This window comes from Suricata suricatta, chromosome 8, assembly GCF_006229205.1.
Source record: "Suricata suricatta isolate VVHF042 chromosome 8, meerkat_22Aug2017_6uvM2_HiC, whole genome shotgun sequence".
Taxonomy (NCBI): domain Eukaryota; kingdom Metazoa; phylum Chordata; class Mammalia; order Carnivora; family Herpestidae; genus Suricata; species Suricata suricatta.
Window position 1 is genome coordinate 140,164,776 of NC_043707.1, and position 6,647 is coordinate 140,171,422.

The 6,647-nt window shown below is 64.1% G+C and overlaps 1 long non-coding RNA gene across 1 annotated transcript; it reads left to right on the forward strand.

The window, feature by feature from the left end:
- The first annotated feature begins 6 nt into the window (after nt 1-6).
- LOC115299915 lies at nt 7-1,284 on the forward strand. Its single transcript, XR_003912410.1, has 2 exons — nt 7-391; nt 682-1,284. It is a non-coding gene; the product is annotated as an uncharacterized LOC115299915 (long non-coding RNA).
- Nucleotides 1,285-6,647: the final 5,363 nt, after the last annotated feature.

A 6,647-nucleotide genomic window follows, 5' to 3' on the forward strand; every position in this document is an offset into this window, starting at 1 on the left:
GCCCCGCCCTCCGGCACCGCGGTCCCCACGGCCTGGGCCCAGGGGGCGACCGGCGCTGGGGGACACGGACACGCGGGCTCGTCCGCTCCGGCCGCAGAGGCCGAGCCACACAGACACCGGAACCGGAAGCGAGTCCTGCCCCAGCGTGACGGCACCGTGACGTGGGCTTTGCTGGAAGTTCTCGGGGCTGGAAGCACGTCGGGTCCCGACACAGCAAACCAGCGCCCTCCGCCTGCACGGGCCGTCGGCTGCCTGGGCGCAGAAACCGGCACAAACCAGAAGCCCTCCCACAAACCTGCCCCCCTGCAGCTTTGAGTCCGCCCGCCTCACTCTGCCCTGCAGCTCAGCCCAGGCGAGAGCCTTCACGCCGGGAGGCAGCTGCAGCCGGAGGGTACCCCCACCCACCAACCCCGGCAGCAGGGCCTGGCGGCCCCGGGCCAGGGAGAGATGCAGCCCCCAAACCGCATCCTGGGAGAGGGGTCTGCCTTCGGGGACCACCTTGGTCCGAGCTCCCCGGACAGCACGGCCCACAGGGAGGCTTTGGGGCTTTGTGTCGCCAGGGAGAGCAATGCAGGGAGTCATGGTGATGGGGGGCAGGGAAGACCCCCCCCGCCGCCCCCCCCAGTGTACCTGGTCGGAGGGGCCCTCACCGCGACCTGTGCTCACAGCCTTCTCTTGCAGGGAGAAAAGGAGAGGGGCCACCCACTGTCCCAATGTCCCTGGCACACAGGTGCTCATGTCCCCACAGGCCACAGCGGCGACCAGAGGGTGCCCTCAGTGCCAGGAGGTGCCGGAGCGCACGCGGGGGCAGAGCAGGGCTGGAGCGTGGGTGACATCTCAAGTCGTGTCACCGCTGGCGGTGTGGCCAGGGTGACCGAGGATCCCGTCACGGCTCGTCGGTGCCGGGCCAGCGGCTCAGCAAGCACAGTGAGGGGGGAGGAGAGCCAGCTGCCTCAGCCTGCACGACCCCGTGCGGTGGAAACCCCCCCCCCCCCGCCCCCCGCACCAGCCCTCCGGGCACCGGGACACTCGGTCATGTGACAGGGGACAGCATCAACGTGGAGAAACCCAGAGCCGCTGTGGGTGCAAACCACACGCCTCCATGTGGTAGGACACCCATGGAAAATAGTAACAGAGGAAAAGATGAAGCAGGTCGGAGTGACTCAGAAATGTGTAAGATCTACCCGGAAACGGCAAACCTTCCTACATCAGTCAGTAAATGTAAGAAAAGTTCTCTTGTAAGATATCACACAGCTTTTGATCAGAACCAGTCAGATCCTAAAATTTTTTAAATGTTTATTTGTTTTGGGGAGAGAGACAGAGCATGAGCAGGGGAGGGGCAGAGAGAGAGGGAGACACAGGATCCGAAGCAGGTTCCAGGCTCCGAGCTGTCAGCACAGAGCCCGACATGGGGCTCGATCCCAGGAACCCTGAGATCATGACTTGAGCCGAAGTCAGACGCTCAGCCCAATCAGATTCTAAAATTCATGTGGGAAAGAAAACCTGAAAGAGTGGCCGCCACTGGCCCTCCCACTGGGTGCTGGGTGCTGGGTGCACAGTCCAGGAGCGAACGCCAGTTTCTTCACTTCAAATACGAAGTCAAAAATGTCAAAAGAAGGCTAGTCTTTTGTCACCTGGAAATAACGGGATGCGACTGTCAGTAGCCACAAAGTTTCTCGGACACACAGCCACGCCCCCTGGCTCCCATTTGCGGTGCTGAGTCTGTGGGACAGAGCCAACCTGGCCGGAAGAAACCGCTTACCCCAGGGCCAGCCCTGTTCCAGGGCAGCGCGGCCCAGACTCACCCCACTCCCTGGGCCTGCCGAGCCCCGCTGCGCGCTGGGAGGAGGTGCTCCAGGCGGAGGGTCCCTGCCCTGGTGAGCTGACACTGCAGCCGGGACACAGACAGGCAAACGCCTGAGGGGTCGGCTTTGGATGGGGGGCAGGAGAGAGGCCAGCCGGCCACACCAGCGCCTGGAGGGAAGGGCCTCCGGGAGGCAGGACAGGCAGACGTTGAGGCCGAGGGACAAAAAGCGCCCGGGGCCCAGGGTGGTCAGAGAGGCAACTCGGGGCTCAGCAGACTCCACAGCCACCCCTCCCGGGCTGCTCTGCAGGAGTGGGGCGGGGGGGGGGGGTGAGGCTGGGGAAGGATGCACAGAGCCCGTGCACGACAGGAGCAGGACCCGGTGTTTGGCTGAGCCACTGTGGGTCCACGAGGCCAGCAGTGCAAACGCGGGTGCTTTGCACGTGCAAAGACAGAGTCCTGGACCGCTGTTCGGGGCGGGGGGGCTCCCCCACATGGTCCCCCGCACGGACCCGTCCTCAGCCTGCGCGGTGCTGCTAAGTCAAGAAGCCCCCTCCCCTGTGTCTGGTCTGTTACCCCCCCGGGGCGCCCGGCCCCGTTCCTTGCTCTCTGCTCCCCTTGTCCAGGCTCGCTGGACCCCTCACCCCTGCAATAGTCTAGAATAATGGCTTCTGTACCATGTTAACAGTCTCAGTGGTGTTTCTCTACAGTGACCCCACCACCCTCAGCCAGGCCAGGGGCCCGGCTGCTCCTGTCCACCCCGAGACCACCGCCCAGGTGGGGGGGCGGGGCGGGTGGCCTGGGCACCCCGCCCTCCGTGCAGCCACACGGCAGCCCCTAATAGCGCCCTGCTGGTGCAGGTCACCCGGGCCACCCAGGCCACCGGGGCCGCTGCGCCGAGGGCACCCCCAGCCCAGGAGGGGCAGCTCCACCGACTTCATCAATCTAACGCTGGCTGGAGTGTCAAAGTGCACGCGATTTCTTGTAAAAATGATCAGGCTGCTAATTAGGCTGTTTATAACTTGTTCCCTGGTCACTAATGATAATTAACATGCAAATTAGCTCGGGGAGGGGAGGCTCTGGGGCCCCAGTTCATTACCCCGTTAATTACTGTTTGCATACTTAAACATCACAGATATAAATGGCGGCATTTAGTGTAATGGGCAGGATGATAATTATACCAACGACATTTTGAAAAGTCATTTCGCGGTGTTATTTTCCTGCGTGATTAATGATTCCGTGCCTGGTTGATAAACTTCGCTTATTCAAACCAATATAGGCTCTGTACACAAACCAGCCGGCAGGCGCGGCCCATTAACCCCCGCGCCCCTCCCCTGCTGGCTCCGGAGTTTCAGAGGAAGAGGAAGGCAAAGGAGAAAGTTGAGTGGCTTTGGGGGAAGGAACTTCCCAAACTTCCTCCTTCTCCTTCCTCCCTTCCCTCTTTGCTTCCTTCCTTCCTTCCTTCTCTCCGCACCCCCCGCTCCGCTCCCGCCCTCCCTCCCCCACCTGTCAGGCACCTGCTGGACAACTCAGCCCAACCTTGCCCTCCTGGAGCCAACATCAGACAAGTGCCCCGCGCCGGGTAGCAAAGCAGAGGCGGCGGCAGGGAGGACTAGGCAGCTGTCTTAGATGGGGCGGGGGGCGTAGGGGCTCAGGGAAGGTCTCTCGAAGAGGGAGGATTGATCCCCGACCTGGAGGAAGTGAGAGAAGGACTGTGGAGATGAGGAGCCAGCAGTGCAAAGGCCCTGGGGCGGGACACATCAAGGGAGCCAGGGCAGCTGGGCTGGGTGACAGGCTGGGGCTGGGCCAGCTCCCATGGGCAGGAGCTGTTAGTTCAGAGGGGCCCCAGAAGCCTCCCTGATAAAAACACCTGATGAAGAGACGTCTCCGTTGCACCAGGATGTCAGTATCTCAGATCTGATCCTCCCTAAACCGAGGCCTCACTGACATCAGCGCCCCTAAGGCAGAGACGGCCCTCGGCAAACCGCCATCCCAGTAATTGAGACCGAAACACCTAGAGCGACAGGTGGGCAGGTGGGTGAGGGGAGGACGGGGCGCTCCTCCCCCGTTGCATTATTGATCAGGAGATCCGACGGGAGGAGCTGGCCCCGTGACGGGTGGGGCCCTGCTGCCAGGCTGAGGGCCGGGCCGGGCCAGTGGGTGGGCGCAGCGAGGAGGGAGCCCCCGGCCGAGAGGGCCTCCACACGGGCTCCAGGCTCCCATGGGACGAGAAGCTGAAATTTCACCTGGTGACGACCAGGCCTCCCCACCGCCATCCCTGGGTCCCTGCTGGTGCCCAGCCACTGCGGCCACAGGTAAGCCTCTCCAGGTGAAGCCGGAGCGCGGAGCCAGGGGGCACCCTCAGACAGCACCCTGGGGCTCCCGGGAGGCCGGGTGGGCGCCGCGCCCAGAGAAAGGACCGGAGCCCCACGTGGCTGCCCAGCCAGGAAGCGCCCCTGAGCGAGGGGCAGTCAGGGGGTTTCCCTTTTTAACTGGGGCTGTTGGGTACCTGGGGGGGGAGGGGTAAGGCGTCAGACGCCCCCAGGGAAGCTCCCGGGGGTACAGCCTGGCTGTGCCTGGAGGGAGGGCCCAGCCGGCTTGCGTCCAGGGTCCTGCCCAGGGTCTGCCTGTGGGGGCAGGTCACAGGCTCCCAAGGGGCCCAAATTTGTCTCCTTGCCACCTTGGAGCCACTGTTTCTCCCACAACAGGGTCTGCAGGCAGGGGTGGGGCCGGACGGGGCAGGGGCTGGCTTGGGGGCCCAGTGCGGGGATGGGACCTGCCCCAGGGGAGTGCCCTGGGTCAAGGGTTTGCCAAGGTTCCTTGTACAATGGGGTGGAGGGCTGAGCCGTGGGGGGTGGGAGGCAGACGATGAGCTCCGACAGGCCCACAGGGTGCGCCTCGTCCCCGGGCAGGTGACCTCGGCGCTCTGGGCATCCACACACGGCCCAGGAGCTCCCTGGCCACCCGCCTCGCACGAGGCGAAAGCCACAGAACTGCAAGGTCAGTCCCACGGCCAAAACCAGCAGCAGTCCCCTCCCTCAACTACTTCTGTTTGCAACTTCTCTGCCACACTTCTGCTCACATCTGAGAACATTCTGGTAACGGGGTTCACGGCTCCCTTTCCAGCTGGTGGGTCTTGTCCCCGAGCCAGGCATGACAGGATGGCATCGAGAGCGGGGGCCACGACATGGGTGCCTGCGTCCCTCAGAGCTGCCACTCACGGCTGCTTCAGAGACAGCAAGGGTCCTGCAGGAGACCCCTCCCTCCCTCTCCCTGCCAGGCCTGATAAACTGAGGTCGCCTCTGAGGGGCAGGGGGAGCAGCCCCTGGGACCCCGTTCCCATCGGGCTCGTGATGACACAGTGCTTGTGGGGTCCTCACAGCGAAACCCTGTTTCCCCTAAATCTGTGGCCGAGCCGTGGGGTCCCCCAGAGATGCCACCTGTCCTGCCCTGTCCAGGCTCTGACGGACACGGCGGAAATGACAAAAACCCTTCCAGGGAAGTCAGCCTCCTTTGGAGTTCAGGTCACACACATGCATATGTGACCCTGCCCGTAGTCCTGCCTCCCGAGTGGCCCGCCCCATGGCAGGAGGCCAGTGCCCTGGGGTTACTGCTGTGGCCACGCCTCGTGGGCCACTGAGCTGGCCGGGCTCATCTGGCCTGCGCCTGCGGGCACGCGGGCACCATGTGCAGGGCGGAGAGGCAGGGGGCCCCTCAGAACCGATGTGCTGGCGAAAGTCAGCGGTGCAGCCTGCACGCCCCGGGCCACACACCCCGAGCGGCAGCCCTGCTCCATTATGGCTTTCGCCTAATTAGGGTAATTTAAGTGAAAGTAATCAAAGCAACGGGAGATCGCTTCGTAAACTGTCACCACCACGTTCGCTCGTGTCTGGGGTGCTGTGCCCTTGTGAAAGTCGGGGAGACGGCCCCCAGACCTGCCTCTGCCCCTGGCGCCCTCCCTAGTGGGCTGACAGGCCACGTCCCAGGAGCGGGATCCCTGGGAAGGACGTCAGAGACGCGATAGCCCCCACTCCCAGGGCCACACCACCCTGCCTCACGGCACCTAAGCTGCCCCCCCACTCCGCCAGAGGCACCCCCACCCGATTCCCTGGGCCGAGCCCACAGAGGAACCTGGGTTTACCAAGCCTCTGAGCAACTGGGAGGGCCCTCGAGCAAAACAAGAGTGTCTCTCCAGGGACAGGCAAGTCCCCTACTGCCCCAGCACCGTCCCTCCACCAGCCGCCTGTGCTGGACTCAGCATCTCAGACCTTTGCTTCCAGCTCCTGCTGGGGGGGCGGGGGGGACGGGTATGGCAGGAGGTGGAGGGGGTTCCTAAAATAGCACCTTCCTCAGCTGCAGTCAAGGCGACCTGAGCCAGGCCCTCTGCTCAGCACAAGTAGTCCAGCCAGACCCAGAAAGTCGGCAGAAAGGGTCTGGATGTGCAGGAAAGGGTCCACCTCGCGACAGGAAGTTGGCGGGGAGACCCCCCCCCCCCCCGCCGCAGAGCCCAGGTGCACGGTGGCCGGAGAGCCAGTTTCCAGGGAAGCAACAGGCTTCCCAGAGGGGCTGGTGGGGAAGGGGCCCCGAGGCAGCCAAGGCAGAGTTCCTGGTGGCAAGACCCCAGGTCTTCTCCCCCGCAGAGCTTCCCCCTCCTCTGTGAGGATGGTGAGGATGCGCCCGGCCCCCAGTGGCCCGAACCCCACCTCCCACAAACTCGGGGCTCTCTGTTCGGAGGCTGCCCAGACCCTGGCCCTGAAAAACCATTCAGCCTTCCTCCTCCCAGGCCCTTTTCGGTGGAGCCTGGGGGAGGGGAGGGGCGGGGGCAGGGCCTGAGGGCGGGGCG